This window comes from Sinocyclocheilus rhinocerous, unplaced genomic scaffold (genome assembly GCF_001515625.1).
Source record: "Sinocyclocheilus rhinocerous isolate Xijiao unplaced genomic scaffold, SAMN03320098_v1.1 scaffold130, whole genome shotgun sequence".
NCBI classification, from domain to species: Eukaryota; Metazoa; Chordata; class Actinopteri; order Cypriniformes; family Cyprinidae; genus Sinocyclocheilus; species Sinocyclocheilus rhinocerous.
The window spans coordinates 226576-248265 of record NW_015623500.1 but is presented as its reverse complement, the minus strand read 5'-3'; positions in this window follow the sequence as shown (position 1 = coordinate 248265).

The window sequence follows — 21690 nt, the reverse complement described above, 5'->3', positions numbered from 1 at the left end:
GGGGGGGGATTACTGTTATGGATATATTTATATAAAAAGGTTTTGCTGTACAGATTCAAGCTGCTTCATCACTGACAAACAGGACATTTGCCAGTTTTCCTTCCTACAGTGGATTGCAGGTAAAAATCTCATGTAGAACTCCTTTAGTTTTTTTATAAAGTCTTGTAAAGTATCATGTTACTATTTCAGTGTGAGAAATTGCTGCAAAAGTATGTGTGCTTGAACTGTTTGAATTCATCAAAATTAATGTGCAAATAAATTTAGACATTTTTGCAAACCTGCACTGTAAAAAAAAAAAGAAATTTTAGATAATCAGTTGAGTAAATTGAAAGAATATCTCTGTGTGATTTATTCTCATAAGTGATTTCTTTTCAATTCTTTGTTTAGTGGATGCATTATGGTAATAAACACATTAGCGATAAATTGGTCATTTAGAGGATTTTTTGCTTATTGACATTAATCAAAAGTGCATTAGAGAGATTGCTTAATGAAACAATGGAAGGGTCCACTGATCCGTTTTTCCACCATTTAATTCTGCAAGCTCAGCTGAACTGTTGCACAGTCTCTAATGTAATGCTAATTACTACCAGATGGAATATTACACAACAGGCCTTGACGTCTTGAGTGGCAATTGAAGCCCATAAATTAGCGTACCGCAAAGTCACAAGAAAATTGTGAAACAGGAAATTGCTAAATTTTTGACCCACATGGCATTGAATATCCTAACCAAGATCCAAAATGAACACTTGAAAGGAATTTGCTTTGATAATTGAGACTTGAGAAACAGCTTTACAATAAACTGCAATATAATACATGGTTTATATCAACTTTACTGTAAGACAGATCCTGTAGACATACAAAAGAAATTAATTCTTCTAAAGACTGGTAAAGAAAACCATGATGATGTTGCTAATATACTTGTTTTGGTGGTTTAATTTAATGCAAAACACAGAATTCCATCTGCCTACCTATCAAGCCCATCCTGACCTGTCTTACAGCTGGAGCTGCCGATGAGAAACAAATGTGTATAAATAATAAATAGTAAAAAATAATAATTCTCAAACAGAAAATTATACAAATTAACCTCAGTTAACAACTGAAAATAGAAAAAAAAACATGACATATTAGTCCTGCATATTTGCAAAGTCATAGTAATGATCATGCTTGATAAACAACCTCCCACTGAGAGAGAAATTCAGTGATGATATTAGAGTGATGTGATTGCCCGTTATGATCACAAAAAAACATAATAATAATACAGAACAATGCAATTAGCAGCACACATCAGTGACATTTATTCCACGTTGTCATGTGGTGACAAAATGTGTCACAAGTCAACAGCTCAGTTGTGTCAGCTAAATGATTGACATTTACTTAATGAATTCTAGCTGGAACTTTCATCTCAGATAATTGCACCCGCTGTGCTAGAATATATTTGAAATCTGTGCTGATAGAGTTGAATAGCAGGAAGTTATTTGCATGAAAATTAAAATTATACAACAATGTCTACAAAATTTTGAAAGTTTTCTTATTTTGCTTGCTCTGTCACACACACATTCTCTAATTTGAATACTGTCTCAACCTAATAACGGCACTCTGAATAGTTCCAGATATTGGCAATAAGCCGTAATTCCCCAGCTATGGGTGACTCAATGGTCCCCTAATTCCACAGATCACAGCTCTGACTCAAGCTTCCTCTATTGGGATATGATACATACGAGCAGCGATCGTTTATGCTTAGTCTGGCTTTAAAGGTGCAGGTGTCCAAAAGGAAAGCAGGTGGCGGAGGAGCCCGAGGCGGAGACGGAGGGCCGATGAGCCAGGGCGACGGCCGACGGGGAGGATCTGGAGGGTCAAGGCAGAGCAGATGGCGCCGGCGACCGAGGCGGAGGCGAAGAACCAGAAGGCCGCAGTGGAGCTGGAGGAGCCGAAGGGAAGGAGGAGCCTGACAGAGCTGGTGGGACGGAGGGACGAGGCACAGCCAGAGGAGTGGAGTCCTGAGGTGATGGATGGTCGACAACAGATCAAGGCGGAGCCGAAGGGACAAGGGAGCCCGGCAGAGCCAGTGGACTGATGGACCACGGCGGAGAGGAGGGAGCTAGGAGCCATGGTGGAGCCGCTGGGTCGACAGGCCGAGGCGGAGTCCGGGGCTTAGAGGCTGGAGGCGGAGGCAAGGGATTCTCCAGCCACGGTGATTGATGGAGGATGGCAGACCCGTGGAACTCGCACTGTACCGATGGTGGGCTGAGGGCAAGCAGAGGGGCTGCCAGACGACAGCGGAGGAGGAGGCAGGAGCGAGCAGGAGGGCTGGCATTTGTAAGCTCCGGGCTTTCAGGGCTTAACCCAGGAACGGGAACCCTCTCTGGGCTGGACGTGGAAACCGGAGCCCTCTCTCCTTTGGAGTTGCACAGTCCCAGATCTGTAATTAGCTTGCTCTTGGCCACGGTGCAGGGGGCGGAGCGCCTCTCTGCGCTCTCACTATCCAAGGCTTTCTCCCTCGCAGCAATCCGTGGCGATCCTCAGCTCTGTCGCACTCCTTGGCGATGGCTCGTTGGTCGCGACGGGCTCTGGCTCTCCGTCATCGGTGGGCTTGGGCTTGCGCTCCGCGCAGCGGGTAGATGGTGGGCTGGGCTCTGGGTCTGGCTTTGCTCTGGATCAGGGATATACACTCTCCAGACACTGGATAATGGCTTCCCTCCAGCTCAGTCCAGAGGTGTCTGGGAGGTCGACGGGACGATAGCAATTAACAGTGAGTTCAGCGCAGCGTCATCAAACGCTGTTAAAACGGCGAGCTGGCTGAACTGAACCGCATACTCCAACAGGGAAAGGTCCTTGCAGGCTAGGCCGGTGAACTTGGCAGCGAGGGGATCCATGGGGAAGGAAACACTACAGAAATAAAAAACACTGAATGGAGAATGGAAAACAAACGGAGGGTAGACATGTAGTTAAACTGTTCTGGTCGGGTCTTCTGTCACGATTCACTGCTGGAAGGAACGATGGAGATGTGGATAACATAAACGGTATTTAATTAGAGAATCACAGGGGTAAATCCACAACAGGAACAGGGGTAAACACACGTAATCCAACAAGTAGGCTCATTCTGAAATATCTTCTTTCTTCTGTTAGACGCAATGTCTGTGAGTACGCAGTGTTGAATATATTGTGTGATACATATAAGAATGTTATTTTGATATAATTATGGTGTATATTTTCTTTAATTGTTTTTTGTATATTTTTACAGTTTCACAGTTGAATCATAAACTTCAGAAACGACTTGATGTCTCCGGCGAGGTTTTTTGAGTCACTGTTTAACTTACTGGATAGTTAGATGCCAGAGAAGTCTAATAAGGCCAGTATAGTGAAAAGACAATGATACAACGGACTGAGAAGGATGCTCAAGAATTGTGTGGAATCAAGATTTAGACATTCAAGAGACTCTATCACATCAATCTGATTTTCAGGTCAGATAGACTCGGCAGATCTTAAAGGCACAGGGGAAGATGTGCATTCCGTCAGCACACGTTCCTCTAAAGCATCCAGTCGTTCTTCGAGGGGACCCAGTCGTCACTCAAGTGCCAGCATAGCTCTTTTCAAGGCAAAGGCGAAAGCAAAAGCCGCACAAGCCAGAGCAGCATACACTAAAAGAGAAATAGAACTGAAAGTTGAACAGGCACGACTTCAAGCAACATTGGAGGCTTTACAAGAGGAGAAAGAAAAGGATGCTGCTTTAGCAGAAGTTCAGGTACTGGAGGAAGCATTTTTAGAAACAGAATGTAGCGCAGCTAGTAGGGTATCAATTCCCGTTCCCATTGAATACAGCCAAAGTCGTACAGCGGATTATGAGAAGACACAATCTAAAGTTAGTAGTGGTACGCTGCCCTCTAGTGGAGGTAAGGAAATGCAACCATCACTTCAAGCTTCTCATTTAATTAGTCCATTTAAAAGTGAGCCAGATTTTAAGAGCATACCAATTAGTTCACAAAACATGGACTGGTTTTGTTTTTGTTGCCCATGTCTTTTCAGTCCTGCCAAGAACACTTTTACAAACACGAATCAGAGTTACGATAATGTCTAATAAGTTGTGTCTGTGTTCCTTTGAAATGTTTTTTCGGTCATGTTTATTTTTAGACTTCAGCTGTGTAAATTGCTGCTTGAGGAAAATGTTTACCTGTTTAATGTTGGGAAACATGAATTGTGTTTTATAAAAATATGAATTCATTAAATATTTTTCTAAATGGGAAGCAAGTTCATCTTTGTATATATTGCTTGCGTATGTGCTGCAGGACTGAGATATCAGTAGGTATCAGAGATCAATGATAGAGTTATGAAAACAATCCTTATAACAGGGTAAATTGTACAGTAGATCATATTCATTTATTGTTACATTTAACTACATTTTAAACCTAAATTAAGCCTTTTTTTAAATTATTGATAATTTCCTTTAAGGTGCACCCAAAGTCTTTTTAAAATGCTATTTAAGTTGAATTTAAAAATATATACTAATTTGATACATTTAATATTTTTTTAATTACCCTTGTCTTTTGTAAGTGCAATTTAAATTTAATTTAAAAAGTATTCATATTAACTTTTTGATACTGCCCTGTATCTTGGTCTCTCATTGGCTGTAGGTCATCGCCGATGTGTTTTTCAGTCAGAACTCATTTCACACAGCGTGTTTGTGAATCAATTCCCTCAGATCGCGTCTTTGATAATTCACACTGCGTGATTGTCACTCGCGTGAACGAGCACCGATTTGCCTCCGATTTTGGGCATTTGTCGGCGATTTCGCAAAACCTGTCGGCGAGTGAAAAATCGGGCTAAAATCGTGCAGTGTGAACTCGGCATAAGATGGGATACAGGTATTATAAGGTTAGGGACAGGTTTGGTGGTATGGGTAGGTTTAAAGTGTAAGGGACGGGTCAACAGTGTAATTATAAATGTAATTGCATACAGGTATTTTTTAAGTACAATGTAAAAACATGTATGTACACAATAAGTGCATTGTATCAAATTATTAATTTAAAAGTAAGTACATAGTAGTTAACAACACTTAATATAAAGTGGGACCAATTCAATAAACAAGAAGTTAATATTGAGCAACTTATATTTTAGGTCAATACTGGCAGTTACTTTATTTTGCTCCACCAACGAAAACAGCAAAGCCACAGCAAACTCACCCATCTCACGTCTCATAGTTTAAACTAATCGGTTAAGTGAATGATTCAATTACTCACTTAAACGGTCACCTGTTTTGTTCCTTAAAGGGTTAGTTCACCCAAAAATTCTGTCATTAATTACTCACCCTCATATCATTCCAAACGATAACGTAAGACCTCCGTTCATCTTCGGAATACAAATTAAGATATTTTTTATAAAATCCAAGAGCTCTCAGACCCTGCATAGACAGCAAGGTTATTACCACGATCAAGGTCCAGAAACGTAGCAAGGACATCAGTAAAATAATCTAATTAGTCCAAAAAAATCAGGGGTTCAGCTGTAATTTTACTGTAAAATTACAATAATTAGCTGTAATCAGCAGCGCCCCGCCATTATGGAGAGAGTATTTTGACACATACGCTTACTTCCACTTCATGTAAACAACGCACGGTTGAACCCCTGATGTCACATGGACTATTTTACTGATGTCCATGCTACGTTTCTGGACCTTGATTTTGGTAGTACCCTTGCTGTCTATGGGAGGGTCAGAAAGCTTGGAGCTCAGATTTTATCAAAAATAATTTAATTTGTATTCCGAAGATGAACGAAGGTGTTACGGGTTTGGAACGACATGAGGGTGAGTTATTTATGACAGAATTTTCATTTTTGGGTGAACTATCCCTTTAATGAATGAATGTGTCAATATAAAATGAATGGTTTAATTAAATATAGTCGCTTGTTCCCATGTAACAATGTAAAATGCAGAAATGTTGACTGAAAACAAATTTGCATAAAACACAAATAAGAGTTTAAACATCAAATGGAACTTTGTTGTACACCAGACTTTTAAAAAATGCAAATAGAAGACGATGTCCCTTCGTTTCAGATGTCCAGCACACACCACAGGAATGTAGCCACAGGCAGGAACACTCAAGGTTATGTTATGTGAGCAAACAAACACTTGACTAAAAATGAATTGTGTTTGTTTTTTAATAGTTAATGTGTGATAATAGTAACAGTATCCTCAAGGACATCACAGGTGGAACTGGCTGAGTTCATCTTGTGCTCAGGATATAATGGTTTGTACATTTGTACAAGCTTGGGGCAACGTTGTCGCTTCTATTTACATTCAGGAAATGAATTGTGTATTTGTGTGACTGTGTGTGTCCCATGCCCTCTGTGTGAGAGACAGACGAGGAGCTCATGGTAACAGCCCAGAATAGAAAGTGCAGCGTCATTGTGCTGAGCTGTGTGGGCTGGAGCACTGAGTGTGCAGGTTTGGGGTGACATTGGCCTGAGCTGATGCAGACACTGCAGTGGGATTGTGTTTCAGAGAAAGAGGGAAAGGAGAAGGTTGTGTGTTTAAAGGGCAGTGGAGGGGTGGGGGTGTGGGGGGTGGAGGTATCCTGTGGAACACCTGACAGCGCAGAATCCAAGGAGGTCAGTGATACCTAGAGAAAGCTATACGTTAGCATTCACATTCATCTCAATGGCAATGGTTTGGAACCCATGTAAATTAAAACCTTAAAAATCTTTGCTCTGTTTTTCGGGGGGTAATTTTTTTTTCAAACATACAGATTTCTATGTAGGTCACAGCGCAACAGTTTTAGAAACTTTTTACCATAACTATGCCATGTACATTTTTATAAATTTTCAATAACTTTTTTGATTTTTTTGTCTTACCTTTGACCCAGATCCAGTATTAAAAAATTCTGATAAAAAAACTATGATAATCTAAACAAATAGTAAAATAAACATAAACCATGTATTTAATGTGTGAAAAAGTTTTCCACTATTAGTCAAAATTTGGGGTCAGTAAGGTTTTTTTATTTTTAAGAAATTCAGCAAAGTGAAGACTTTTACATAAAAAAAATGTAATCTATTTCAAATAAATGCTATTCATCAAAGAACTAAGAACTAAAACTAAAAAACTAAACAAGACATGATCGTGGCACATAGGAAAAAAATTACATTTTTAAATATATACAAATAATTATAATGTAATAATGTATTTATATTTCAAAATATTACGGTTTTAGTGTATTTTGATCAAGTAAATGAAAATTCAATGAGATATTAATATTTCATTGCCTTGGTGAGCATAAAATACTTTTTTCTTTTTTTTACTGTATCAAAGTTTTCATTTCTGCTTTCATGAGCCACCACACTGCCACTAAATAAGTTTGCCTTTTTTAGTAGTAGTTAGTGCACTTGTTTACCATGGAAGCAGCAGCACCAATGAAAAGCTTGAGATGAGATGTGAGATGTGTAAAATTATGGTAAATATCACTTTTATTATTTATCATTTTGTGTAAGAAATTAACATTTGTAAGACTGAAATCAGTCATCTTACTTTCAAAAATATTAAAAATGTCATTTCCACTATGATTTCCACCACAGAATCCTATTTAACACAATACATGATTAGCAGTTACCATACACCCTATAACTATGCTGTAATATATTAACAGTGTCTGACATTGTAAGTAAATTAATTAATTCATGATTTGTTTAATTAGCGAGAGTGAGAAACTTGCTTTAAGAGAGTTTATTTCTTAAAGTCCACTTATTTCTTTAAGTCTAGAGGGCTATAAGTCCCTATAGTTAAAGAAACACTTCTATTTTTTCTATTCTATTTTTTCTACATGCAAAAAAAGTTTTATTTCATCACAATACACAACTATGGCCACCAAAAGATAAAGATGTTCTTTTGCAGCCAGATGGTGTAGTTACAGCGTCTACCAGCCAAACCTTGACCCCTTAGTAGAAACTCTTAATCTCAACAACAGAAACCAGTCCTCCTCCAGCACTTTGAACTCAGACTTCAGACACCAGATACTCTGCTTCCATTTCACTGCACCTTCAGTGTCTCTGCTCTGAAGGTTTTCAATTAGTATAAATAATGAATCTAAATTAACAGCACCTGACGTCTCTGGTTGAACCTAATCAGTGTAATATGTTTTTACTGTTGCCCTTGAGCCAACTTGTATCAAACTATTGTTGGAAGGAACATCAATTAGCCGGAACGGTGGTGAAATATTACGCTATGGTCACTCAGTCAGTAGAGGGTGTAATTTAACAGACCTCAAAAGTGATATTAATATTTCAATAGATTGCGAATGACCCACTCCCTGTGAAACCCAAATGGCCTACACTTTAGCTTTAGATTGAATGTACACAAACATCTCAATCATGAGTAAAAAAGGCCTAACAGAACTAACAGAGCAGAACTATTATCTTCACATGCCCTGAGTATTTCACGCTTGATGTGCTCTCAGTATTAAATGAACAGCTTTCATTCCTTTTTGTTTCTTTGGTAAAAGGCTACTTAGCAGAATATACTGTAGCAGCTCATGTGTTGTGTTTTTAATATGAACACTGAGGTTTCATCTTCTGTGATGAATAGGAAGTAGAATAGCTTTAGATCGATCGTGTCCACGCTGGCTATATGCTTGCATTATATCATAGATAAGATTGGTTACTATATTAAATCAAATCATTTGTGAACACAATTAGGAAATTCTTTCTTCACCAATGCACTCTTGACTTTTTATAAAAAATAATAAAAATCTCATTACCACCTATTAACCTGTCACGTCTTATTACATCCCATTCAAAATCACCATTTAATATCTTTTTCATTACCATTCGCCTAACAATAATTGAGATGGAGAAAAGGGTTTTAAGTTTAATTTCAAGCACTTTGTCAACAACTATTAATCTATCTATCTATCTATCTATCTATCTATCATCTATCTATTATCTATCTATCTATCTATCATCTATCTATCTATCATCTATCTATATCTATCTATCTATCTATCTATCTATTCAAAAATATGTTAATTAATATACTATTAAAACTAATGCTGTCAATAAAATGAAATGTGTAAAAACAACATTGTCTTGTAAATATTTCATCATTTCATCAATTTTGACAGTAATATCCTGTTTTTTTTCTCTCTCAATTTTTGTGAGGAAATATTTGTCTTAAAATCCAGTTAAAAAGACTGTTCTAAAATATAATACTCTTTTTTGTTAAGAGAAAGAGAAATTGTACTCAAATAGTGTTTTCTTTCTTGTAAGAATACCAAAAAAAATAGCTTTTCTAATTCAAGAGATGCATTTCATGAAAAGACCGACCAGTCTCAGTGCCTTTCAATTCCACTGACAACACTAATAATAAAAACAATACTTGCCACACAGAAATAAAAATGTGTATTATGTAGCTTAAGCCTATTAAGTGAAATCAGGTGGTCTTAGTGAAATCTCTTTTAGACTTTATCTTTCCACTCTTGAAGACACTTGTGTGTGAGATCGTTGTCAAAAGCTAACTGAATGAGCTTGACCTTACGCGTTTCGCTTGATAAAACTTGTTGCACATCACTGCCAAAATTAGATTTTAAGATCGCATGTTCAGCTGAGCAAAAGAATCACAATGACATAAGCGTGCATACTGTCTTATATGATTTATCCATACATCATGCTACACCCAAATAAACAAAACAACTTCTAACGCAAAAATATAAATATTGAAAAAGCCTTCTGCTAGACCATTGGTTGTTGTTTCTGAATAATTAATAAGGTCTATTCAAGGTTTGGTCACTGTTTTGGAATTGTGTTTAGTATTCATTTATAAATACAATTATGTTATAAGATTACCAAATTAATAAATGTTGTGTACTATATGCATTAATCCATTAAATATGAATTTTCTGTTTAAAGAATAATGTGTTATATATAGTGGGATATTGTATTGTATAGTGGGATATTGCCTGAGCAGAGGTCAAAAACAAACAAGCTTTTGCATGATGCAATGACGGTGGCATCCGATGCAGACATTGTGTTAAAACCTTTCTAAACTGAAATTACTTGTGTTGTCTTCATACATTTCACTACGATACAATTTTGTAAATCCTGTGTACAAATGCCATGTGGCCTCTCAGTTTTCAGTGTAATTATAATCACCTGACTAGTGACTTGTCTTTGTGTGAACATCCACAAAACTGGAACACTTTCTGAATGTATATAAGCAGTAGGCTAAATGTAGAAAGGAAAAAAGGTGAAAAAGAAGAGTAAGGGAGAGTGAATAATATGTAATCATGTAATCAATAAAGTAACTGTAATCTGATCAAGAGTATTTTAAAATGTAATATAATAAATACAAGTTCTTATTTTTTGTAATCTGATTACATAATCCAGATTACATGTAATCAGTGGCACTGTGCATTGATTGTACTTGAGCTTTTGATAAACAGCATCACTCTTCTTGAAGGTGTGCTGGTTTAGTCTGACTGGCTCATATCCCTGTGAAGATGAAAGAAGTTGCTGAGGGGTTTAGTCATGCTGCTTGCATCTCCACTCTGCCACAGCATGAGGTCAGGAATCTGTTTGATGTCTGCCTGACGTATTTCAGTGAGAGCCCTGATCAAAGTCAACAAACGTGCAACTCTACACCATTTTTGGTCTGTGCAGAGAGACATTTTATATGTCAACTGACTGTACCTGTGTGCATCTTAAATCTGAAACCTTTTGTGGGTTTGTAAAGCGCATAATGACAATATGTTGCCATTTTAACATCAATTGTCAGTAAGTGATAGATCTAACAGATAATAAATACGGTGTGTCAAACCAAAATTTCATTTCTTCAGTTAAAGGGATAGTGTACCCAAAAGTGAAAATTCTGTCATGATTTGCTCACCCTTATGTGCTCACCCTTAAAGCCTATATGACTTTCTTTATTTTGTGGAACAGATATTGAAATCAAAAGCAAATGCTGGTGCACTCAGCTGATATTTGGTTGTATAATTATGCCTCAGCAGTGATTATTATTCATAGATGTGATTTATATTATGACACCGAATATTAAATAGGTAATACAGCTGAATGTACTGACTGAGTGATATTGACCAACTGTATCGTTTTCATTGTTCTGTTGATGGGATCTTAAAATTGTTTTGACATTCACTGTTCCCTCTACACTGCCGCATGCAGATGCACCGTCTGCCATTGTGCATGCCTCACTGTCCCCTTCCTTTCATCTGCGTACATAATGGATGTCCATCTGTGAGACACTCATAAACAGAAGAAGGAGATGCAGATGTTAGCAGGACAATGCAGATGGCACACATCACTCTCGCTGTCATCGCACGTCTGCCCCACTGGCCTGCGGGCCGACCGCATCAGAGCAAAAAGAGCTTCTCTTTAGATGAGGGTGCCAAGAGCTTTTGAAAGTTATTAAAGATTGATTGAACTTGATTTTAGTGCTTTCTGTTTTATAGTAATATTCAGGATGGGTGATTACTATTTATTTGCAAGCAGATTACAAATTAAACACCCACTGAATGCTTCATTGTGCTGCATGCACTAATGACTGAATGCATTAATGACCATTGTTTGGCAAGACAGGAATAGAAAATATTTTCCTTTTGCTTTCAGAAAAAAAAAAGAGATCTACATCAGTGGATTCATTTTATTGTAATTATTTCACACGCAATACATTAAAAATACAACAACAACAGGTATTTTTTTTTACTTTTGTATCATAACCAATTTTAGTATTTTGTATATCCTACTGTACACTTGATATTCAATATAAAATCTGGTTTGTGCTGCATGCACTAATGACTGAATGCATTAATGACCATTGTTTGGCAAGACAGGAATAGAAAATATTTTCCTTTTGCTTTCAGAAAAAAAAAAAGAGATCTACATCAGTGGATTCATTTTATTGTAATTATTTCACATGCAATACATTAAAAATACAACAACAACAGGTATTTTTTTTTACTTTTGTATCATAACCAATTTTAGTATTTTGTATATCCTACTGTACACTTGATATTCAATATAAAATCTGGTTCCTGAAGCAAAACAATGTATAGCCAAAGGCTGCCTTCAAATGCTTTCAGAATTATCGTAAATACGAGTTTCCTAGTAGGAAATTGGACATGAGCAGCCTCATATTTACAGTCATATTTACAACTGGAAAACAGTCAGAGATAATTTTGATACCCAAGTTTCTGAGCTGGACAGGCCCTAAACTTGAAACATGGTGAAGGAGAGAAACATAGCTGTAGTACTGTAAAGTTTTTTTTCCCCACATCATCTACACTGCTTAACTATTTAATGCATATTTTATGTATTGAACACAGCGAAAGTCGCACCTATTTGACCAAAATATTGTCAGCCAGCTCAATATCTTGATAGCACAGTGAATTTGGACGCTACATTTTATTCAAAACCTGTTGGATATTGACTAAATATTTTCTATACCTTTGGGCTTTAATAAGATTTGCCCAAGAAACAGGCAAGAATGAACTCAGAGAGAAACATAGCTGTAGTACTGTAAAGTTTTTTTTCCCCACATCAGCTACACTGCTTAACTATTTAATGCATATTTTATGTATTGAACACAGCGAAAGTCGCACCTATTTGACCAAAATATTGTCAGCCAGCTCAATATCTTGATAGCACAGTGAATTTGGATGCTACATTTTATTCAAAACCTGTTGGATATTGACTAAATATTTTCTATACCTTTGGGCTTTAATAAGATTTGCTCAAGAAACAGGCAAGAATGAACTCATGAATTCCATCCACCATCCACCATGATTTCTGTTCTTTACAACAACAAAGCTCTTGAACGAGACAAATTCGTAATTATAACTTCAGAAGTGGGAAGTAGGAAGTTTCCGATTGTACTTGAAGTCAGCATCGATGTTATTCTACAGTTAGTTCAGATTATCGAATTTGATTGGACAGGTTGAGGTTGCATACTGTAGTTCAGCCAGTAGATGGCGACAAGTGGCTGTTATTATTATTAAATAATTCATTTTACCAATTCCTTCAAAACACAAATTTATTTATTTATTTAATTTCACTTGATATCCAGTGTAGAAGTTCGATTCTGAAGAAAACAAGAACCACTTATATGATACCACTAATATTTGATTTGATCTACATTAGTACATTGACTTTAGTTTGTCTAGTTTAGGTTTTTTGGTTCTTATGTTTTTGGTAAATAGCATGTATTTCAGGCAAAAGACTGGAATTTGTGTCATTTCTGAAAACCTGTTTTAGTGCTACATTTTGGACCATTTTGGTAGTTTTCTGCAAGGACGCATTGAGTAGATTACCTCAGACAACATTTTCATTTGATTCAAAAGAGAAATGCAGTGTTTTGCTGTGTATGCAGTAAAAGGTCATATGAATTCAGGAACGAATGACAGCCACATCAGTTAAACTGTCAACATGTCAGCGGTAACCTTTTGGAAGAAAAATATGAAATTAGAAAATTTAGGAAATATTTCAGAGCAGCCGAGTGTGCAAACATTGTTCATTAATAAAGACCTTAAACCATCTAGAGCTTTTAATTTGTAGAGGCCAGACAGCAGCAGAGGAGAGCGTCTGTGAGAAGCAAATTGTTATTCACATCCACATGTGTGTGTCGAGAAATTATTTGCATGATTTTATGGACTTTGAAAAGGTCAGTGTAGATACTGCTCACAGGAAATATAAAGTGAGGATACTGAACGGCACATTTACAGTGATTTTAACAAACAGATGTACTGTATTTACCTTTCGAATGACTTCACATGTGGTGAATATATGGATATATTTGTAAGAAAACTCATTGGATTCACCAGAATTACATAAATTGGTCACAACAACAAACACACTCTGCTTAACCACTTGAAATGTACTGGAACATATTTGTGATGATTAATAACTTTTCCCCAGCAGCGTAATGTCACACATTTGTGCTTTGAGAACAGTTTGACATCACCATCAAACTGACAAATTCAACTGGCTTTCACACCGACCCAGAGAGACGATGTTCCAGAGAGAATGCAAGGCCATCTGTCTGCCAACTGAAGCTCAGCAGAAGTTGGGTGATGCAACAGGACAACAACCCAAAGTACAGGAGTGAATCAGAATAGTTCGGAGAGGTCCAGTCGCAGTCCTGATGCTTTGGCATGAGCTCAAGAGAGCGTTTCACACTAGATATCCCAAGAATATTGCTGAAATTAAACAGTTTTGTAAAAAGGGTGCAAAACTCTTCCTGACCACTGTGAAGGCCTGTTCTGCAATTACGTCACACTTTTAGTGGAGGTTATTGCTGCCAAAGGGGGTTTAACCAGTTATTAAATCCATTTCATGCTGCACTATGAATGTTTACAGTGTGTGCAATAAAGACACAAAAAACATTACTGGTTGGGTTTTATTTAGTTTAAGCCGTCTGTATTCCTGAAGCTGAAACAGTAAAGCATAGTGCTAGCAACACCAGGGTTATCTCCGTCATCGGTGGGCTCAGGCTGATGCTCCGTACCGTGGGGAGATGGTGGGCTCGGCTCTGGGTCCGGAGTGGATCCGGCGAGATCCTCCACGGGGTAGATGGTGAGAGGCGACCTGTTTCTCGCCAGAGTCCACTCCACGAAGGCAGCCGGTGGGATGGAGCGACGAGGCGCAGTCAGAGGAGAGGAGTCCAGAGGCGATGGCGGGTCAACGCCCGACCAAGGCGGAGCCGGAGGGACGAGGTGGAGCTGATGGATCGATGGGTGACGGTGGAGGCGAGGGAGCTAGGAGCTGAGGTGAAGCCACTGGGTCTACGGGCCGAGGCGGAGTCTGTGCCTTGGAGGCTGGAGGCGGAGGTGAGGGAGACTCCAACCACGGTGACGCTGGAGGATGACAGTCCCACGGGGCTCGCACCGCAATGATGGTGGGCTGAGGGCGAGCAGAGGGGCTGCCAGCTGACAACCAAAACTAACTGAAAGGACTGGGGCTTTTAAACACTGGGTGATTGGGAAAACACAGGTGCAAGGAATGACTAATTAAAGGGAACACAGCACACCTGGGGAGGGAAAACACAACACAAAGAGTCCAGGGGCGTGACAATGTGTTTGATCCCTATAGGGAAATGTATGAACTGATCCATTTTATACCTTATATACCAAATATACCTTAAAGCAGGGTTTTCTAGGGTTCTGGGGTTCACAAACGCTTGAGGGTTCATGGGGGAACTGCAAGTTCATAAGTTGGATTTGTGAGTTGAATTAAATAGTAAAAATGTGAAATTGAAATAAATAAAAATACTTTATTTAAAATGAAAACAAAAATAAAAAAAATTGAAAGACTAAAAAAAGATGAAATATTGTATGTTTACCTTATTGTATGTCATGTGACGCTTAACCAACATCTGAGAATGTAAACATGCAAATGTGTTGTTGAAATATTATATAAATGTCATACTTGGTTATAGTAAACAACGCACACAGACAAGGGGTTCAAGGAAACAGTCTTTAATTCAAAGATCCAACTCAGAAAACACCAGGAAACAAAGGAGAAATCACAAACAACATACCGAACAAAGAACTCAGGAAACACCAAGCTTAAATAACAAGGAGAACTATAATGAGATAATTAAAACAGTGTTTCAGCTCTGAAGGTCAAGTATTGCAATTTTTATTTTGAAATAAAATGCTGTCGACTGACAGTTGCTTCAGATAACTTGTCAATTTTGTCTCTGTTAGGTTTGAGCAGTCAGAGCATAATGATGCTTTCCCACTAATGTTGTTTTCATGCAGGGCATACTGCAAAGTGCTTAGATATGAAGATTGCCCACCGGGGATTGTTATGTGTTTTCATCACATATATTCCCATCCTCAGATCTTCCCCATGAGTTAACAATAGAGGAGTGTTATCTACCAAGGTCTGAGACATTCTCTGGCCCCCAAACGATAAAAGTGTTGAACTATAATGAGCACCGAAAGTGTTTGGACAACAAGCCTTTGCTGTGTACATCAGCTCATTATATTGAAATGACCTGGTAACACCACCACCACATGTATTCTGTGAGCGTTAGTAATTTATTGAAGCGCTGGTATACTGTGCATGACTTTCCATACATTAAATAAGAGAGATAGCATGAGAGCAGCATGCACTACTTTGAGACTATAGACTCTAGCAGAGCAACTGCATCTCATGTGCTAATGGATTCACAGCTGTCCAGTACTGAAATTCTCTTAGATTTTGTGTGAAAGCCTCAGATCTGTACACAGGAGAACTTTAAAGCAGGGGCTTTCCACATTTGTTTGTCCATAAACCAGACTCTTAAGAAATTGACAACATCTATGAGACACAATAGCGATGTCTGATTTGTAAACAAACTTATCCTTTTCATTCAATCTGTTGAATGGATTTGCAAATCACTGAATGATTCATTCGCTAATTGGACTGATCCTATTGTAACTGTTCTCGAGTCAAGTGAGTGAGTGTCATGTTTTCATGCTTGACTCAAAATTCAAAATTCAAAATTCGGATTGAATTGTAATTTATTAATGTAAATCATGTTTAGGACATGACTGTCAGTTATTTGTAAACTAAATCTGCTTTAAAAGGGCAACCATTGTATGCTAATGTCTACATGACTGCTAAAAAAGGTAACACTTTAGAATAGGGAACACTTTTCACTATTAACTAGGAGTTTTCCCTGAACAAACTCCTAATTTACTGCTTATTAACAGTTAATAAGGTAGCTGATAAGTTTAGGTATGGGTTGGGGGGGGGGCAAACACAAAACATTCCATGGGCGTGACATTACTCGCCCACCCCCCTCCCGGAAGGCACGTCCCGCTCCATAACAATTCCACCGGGGAGGGGGGATGTGTGCTCTGGAGGCCTCTAGGGACAGGCTTACATGTGACGGACGGCCTCCAGGGCAGTACCCATTCTGGGACCCATGGCGGATCAGGCAGTTCAGGGAGCCATGGCAGAGCGGGCAGACTAGGGAGCCATGGCGGAGCAGGCAGACTAGGGAGCCATGGCGGAGCAGGCGGCTCAGGGAGCCATGGTGGAGCAGGCAGAGTAGGGAGCCATGGTGGAGCAGGCAGACTAGGGAGCCATGGCGGAGCAGGGAATTTTCTTGGGGGAAATTTCGGGTTCAGAGGCCCTCCGTGGGCCTGACGTAGGAGCAGCGGCCCTCCCTGGGCATGAATCGGGAACTGTGGCCCTCCCTGGGCTTGACTTGGGAACAGGGGCCCTCTCTGGGCTGGACGTGGGAACGGGAGCCCTCCCTGGGCTGAACGTGGGAACAGAAGCCCTCTCTGGGCTTAACGTGGGAACAGGAGCCCTCTATGGACTGGACGTAGGAGCAGGAGCCCTCTCTGGGGCTTGACTTTGGAACTGGAGCGGACTCAGGGGCTGGAGCCGACCCTGGAGCGAACTCAGGGGCTGGAGCCGACACTGGAGCGGACGTTTTGTTTTTTTTTGCGGCGGTTTCCATAATCGCGCGGGGTGGGGGGGTGGAAACAAAACACTTTCAAAAAACAGAAACAAAAACACGGGGAGAAGGAGCGCCGCATACTGTTTCCTTTGGTCTAGCTTCTGTCACGGTTTTGCTACTGTGAGGAGATGAAGGAGCGCGGAGACGAAGGAGATCCAGAACAATAATAGTCTTTAATGAAATCAAAATCACAGGGAACACACACACACGTAGCACACAGAGTAGACGTTTAACACTAGACGCAGGACAAAGGAAAACACCGGGCTTAAATACTGAGAACTAAACAAGGAAATCAATGGAACACACCTGAAATCACTGAACACAATCAACATGAGGGAAAAAATAGGTCACAGGGAGAACATGGAGCACGTGGGGGAGGAAAAACAAACACAAAACAGTCCATGGGCGTGACACAATGAAGTTTAATACTTAAAGGGTTTTGAAATAGTGATGCTTGTGTAGGGATTTCTAGTACATGAACGGACACTGCTATGCCGCTATCAGCCATCATGATATGATTAATTCCCTTATCAAGAATTAATGAGTTAAATTCCTTACACTTGTGATTGTTAAAACATGTTATTTTAACACTAGGGTAGCATTCATTCAGTGTTGCTCATGTAAACATCATTTAAGTATGGGGCTAATAGTGTTTTCTATTTTCAAATAAAAATAAATATATATTCTCATTTTATTTATTTTTAGTATTTTTTAGCAAGTTTATTCATTTTTGTGAAACTCCTAACATAGTTTATCATCTTAATTGTGAATTTAATTATATTTGTGAATTGTGGATTACAATCTATTAATTCTAAAAGATGAAGCAGTTCTAACCCCACACTTCTACAATCTTCCTGTCCAGAGATGTCAACTCAGATTGGGTAAGCATGCAAATTTCACATGGCATTATTCCTTATTCACGAATAGACTTGAATAGATAACAGGCCTGCTGGATTTGAGCTAGTGTATGTGACTGGAAAAATAAACCCCAGATCTCCTACCAAGAGTAAGAGGAGCTTGTCAGAGTTTTATTTTTTATTTTTTTCTATCCTCATCCTTTCTTTCTCTAGGTATAGTTCTCAGCAGAACCATGCTGAAAATGTGTGTGACTATTGTGAATGTCGGATATGAAATTGGTTTGGATGCTGATAGGGTGGCAGCTCAACAATGGCCCAAAAGAAATCTGCGAAATGTCATATTACAATTGAGATGGCTTTTGTTTCTACAATTGCTTTATTCTTTCCTCCCTGCTAAATTAGAAACACTAAACAGCCTATGAACTATGCACAGATATTCCCATTACAAAACATTTGTAATTCATGTATTTTTTTTCTATTTTCTAATCAACGAGGGCCAGTACAGTGTAATTAATTAAAAATAAATCTGTTTCGAAGTGTACACTCTGCAAATGAGGCATATTGTGATTTTAAAGATGTTTGGTACAAGATTAAAACATCAAGATTTTTTTTTTAGTCTCAGTCTGCCATATGCGAATTTTAGATACTGTCAGTTCTGAATTGCAAATGCAGATTGGATGTGAATGTACAATCAGTTTGTTTATTCTGAACGGGCGCAGTTGCTGAAAGATCTTAAACAGCCTTCTCAAAGCTGACACTGTGAATTTCAATATGAATCGTGATATAATGATATGCAACCACAGAGTACCAGTCCGTTTGTTTCACTGCGTATCATGCTTGAGCAAACTCTGTGTTGAAGGGTGGCAGAACTTTGATCTTTTGTGCTACTTCCAAGGACAGCCATATGCTCTCACATGAATATTAATAATTTCTCTGTGGGGTTTCATATTCTACTGCTCTGACATAGTTGTCACCAGCCATATTCATCCCCACCCCTGATATCCCCTGTTAACTAAAGAAGGAAAAGCTTTCAGGAGGCCAGCGGGCAGTGCTGATAGTGGCTTGAGGGTGCGTACAGATGGCTGGACCATGACGGTCCACGGGCGAGGCCTGAGACAGCCCTGTTCCACTTCTTGCCCTCAGATAATTCCAAGACATCTGACTTTGGAAAGGATTTCACAGCTGAAGTGTAGATTGGCTTACGCTTATAAAAGCATTGCAAGAAAAACGTAAAAGACAAACAGCAGATAAAACATAGTCAGTAAAATCCCCAGCTATCAGGTTATTTTACTAAAGATGATGATGGAGTAGAAGTTGTGAAACAGCAAGTGGACCGGGCACATGGAGCAGATAAAAACAACGCCATCGTCCACACAGATTTTAGGTCAGTTTGATTATTAACTTGATGGATGTATTTGGCTTTTTGTGTTTGAACAAACCCTATATATTCGCTTAAGGGTTGGGAAATAACCCGGTAGAAAAATGTCTATCGTTTTGCGCGTCATGATGTAAGCTTAAACGCGTTTTAAGCATTGTGGTTTAAAAACAAATGGTTTTAAAATATTCATGGACATTAAGCAGCGGGGCAGAATTCGGTGTAGTAGTAGGCTATATGAGATCCTGGCATTATATGATCTTCACCCAAAAATGAAAATACTGTCATCATTTACTCACCCTCACCCTCATGTCCAAACCTGTATGAATTTCTTTGTTCTCCTCAACAAAACAAGATATTTTGAAGAATGTTCATAACCAGAAAATTTCTGGTCCCCATTGACTCCAATAGTTTTCTTCTTCTTTTTTTTTTTGGTTACCAATATTGTTCCAAATATATTCTTTTGCGTTCAACAGCAGAGGGAAACTCTAGATACAATAATTTAATAAATGCATATTTACAATTTAAGCACTAGATAAATAAATAACTAGAGAAGGCTGACTATAACCAGTTTGCTTCCATTTAGTAAGAAAAGCCTAGGCTACTCTTCACCTGAATTAGAAAATAAAGCTCTTCTTCAGTGATGCGAGGACAACGTTTGAGCATGTACACGCAATATCTGAGCGAGAGCAGAGCCAATTCATATAAAACAATGTATATTTAAAAGCACACGTCCAGTTTTGTATGAGTTAAGGAAATCCGCTTGCGAGTGGAGAGATTCTTGCTCACGCATTACTTGGATCGCGTAACATTATGCGCTCTCGACATTTGTCATTAAGATCACACTATAGAAACCGCTTAAAATTAAGTATAAAGAAGAGAAGAAAGCAGCCCTAGGCAGCTGCTGTGGTGGCTTCTGCCGCTATTGTGAAGAATCTTTCTCAGAGTCTTGGAGTTTTGATGCCAGAAGAGATTTTATTTTCAGAGACAATAAAACCTGAGAGAACTCTGCAGAGCAATCTCTCGAATCTTTTTCTGTACCCTCTTATATACAGTTTTTTCTCTGGGCATGTTCAATACATTTCATTCATATGGGATCACGATGCAGTCATGAGACCTTAATTTTATGTTCTGTGAAAATAAGGGCCCCATTATGTGCCATCATGTGCTTATCATGTACTTCACCATATGTCTGCACATTCCATTCTCATACAGATTTCTATACATGCAGGCAAATACACATGATTATAATAGTGGAAAGCTTAATACATAAATGGCTATCTTCACATTGATTATACTTGAATCATTTATATTTTGATTAATTAAACTCTTCTTCACTGCCTACACAGGATCCGCCACTGCCAGATGCAGTTAGAAATTTACTAAAAACAAGCCTATCGCAAGATATCTGGTAGGGGGGCACCTGGGGTGGCCAGCCAGATTTCAGAGGGGGCCGGTGCCACCCCTGGCCACCACGTAGACACGCCCCTGACTGCAGCCAAGGCTGTAATTTTCCTTAACAATGGTTTCCCTTCACAGGTTTGGGCACATGAATCATAATATCACTTGAAATTGTACTCTTAAAGCAGAAACAGAAAATGCATTTGGCATATGTGCTATAAAATACCCCCTACCTAAATTTTTTCTCTTGACCATAACATAAAATCTTATCTTATCACTTTTAATGAATGACTATGCTACTTTTAATCTCGTCATTCCATCTGAATAACAACATTTGTAAGATTTAGTCAGAAGAAAAAAAATGTAAAGTTAACAGATCTAATTTGTGCTTTTGTGTCTCTGGAAATTGTGATCTATGACATTGTATTATGTTGAATATCAATGTGTTTTTGTGTATATATGTTAGTGAGGGATTTGTGGACAGCGTAGCATTAGATTTTTTGGAGTAAAAATTGTATTTATTTATTTATTGTTTGTTTGTTTTTCTTTATTATTTCTTTATTTTTTTAAGTTAAATAAAATTTAATTCAACATTTGGGGTAAGATTTTCCCCTCAT